Here is a 1,340-nt window from a genome sequence, read left to right on the forward strand (position 1 = left end):
GCAGATTATGTTGACAGATTTTGTATGTTGAACCATCCCTGCATCTCCTTGATGAAGCCGACTTGATCATGGTGGATGATGGTTCTGATGTTTTCTTGGATTTGATTTGCCAGTATTTTTTTGAGTATTTTGCATCAACGTTCACGAGTGAGATTAGTTTGTAATTCTCTTTCTTAATAATGTCTTTCTGTGGTTTGGGTATCAGGGTAATTGTAGCCTCATAAAAAGAGTTTGGCAATGTTTCTTCTGTTTCTAGATGTCCTTCAAGTGAAGCATGTATAAGGTAAAAGTGGTACATTTACACAATGGAGTTCTACACAGCAGAAAAAAAAATGGATGGAACTAGAAAAGATTATTTTTGGGTCAGGTAACCCAGACACAGAAATTCAATTATCACATGTACTCACTCATAAGTGGTTTTTAAACAGAAAGCAAAGGAAACCAGTACAGAAATCACGATCCCAGAGAACCTAGACAACAATGAGGACCCTAAGAGAGAAATACATAGATCTAATCTACATGAGTAGTATAAAAAGACAGGATCTCCTGAGTAAATTGGGAACATGGGGACCTTGGGAGAGGGTTGAAGGGGAGGGCAGAGGCGGGGAATGGAGTAGAGAAAAATGTAGAGCTCAACAAAAGCCAATAAAAAAGAAAAAGAACTAAAAAATGCTAAGTGGCATGGCTAGGACTAGGGCTGGTTTGCCCTGTGGCTCTGCCCAATCCAACACGGTCGTCTGTTCACCATCAGTTCTGTGAGCCATGCTTTCTGCCCCAGCTCCAGGGACACAGTGGGTCCACTTCAGCACCAATTAACCTGTAGCACTCTGTTAACAAACCCCGTTCAAGTGTTTGGCCTCCTAAAAGATCCAGAGTTCCTCCTGGTACTGCTGGAACCAGGAAATGACCATTTCTTATGCTGAGTCAATAAGCCTTTTCTTAAAGGAGCCGCAGCACTCCTGCTCACTGCCAACAAACAAAGCCCATCTGAAACAATGAGGCTACCAAGGGACTGTGTTTGGCTTTTGTTTTGGTGGGTCTAGAAGCCATCTATTTTTAAAGATTTTTTTTTTTTTAGGTCTTATGTGGATCCATGCCCCATGTTAGTGCACCAATCTGTTGGAGGAGGCTACTTGTTCATTCCTGGCTGCCCAGACCCGAAATAATCAGTACAGAAACTGTACTAATTAAACAACTGCCTGGTCAATAGTTTTTAAATATTTCTAACTACCTCTTACATATTAAATTAACCCATTTCTATTAATCTGTGTATCACCACAATGCTGTGGCTTACCGGATAAGTTTGTCTGACTCTCTGATTCTGCCCCTCTCTCTCTCTC

This window comes from Alexandromys fortis, unplaced genomic scaffold, assembly GCF_014885135.2.
Source record: "Alexandromys fortis isolate MF-2015 unplaced genomic scaffold, M_Fortis_MF-2015_v1.1 scaffold_428, whole genome shotgun sequence".
In the NCBI taxonomy this organism is placed as follows: Eukaryota; Metazoa; Chordata; class Mammalia; order Rodentia; family Cricetidae; genus Alexandromys; species Alexandromys fortis.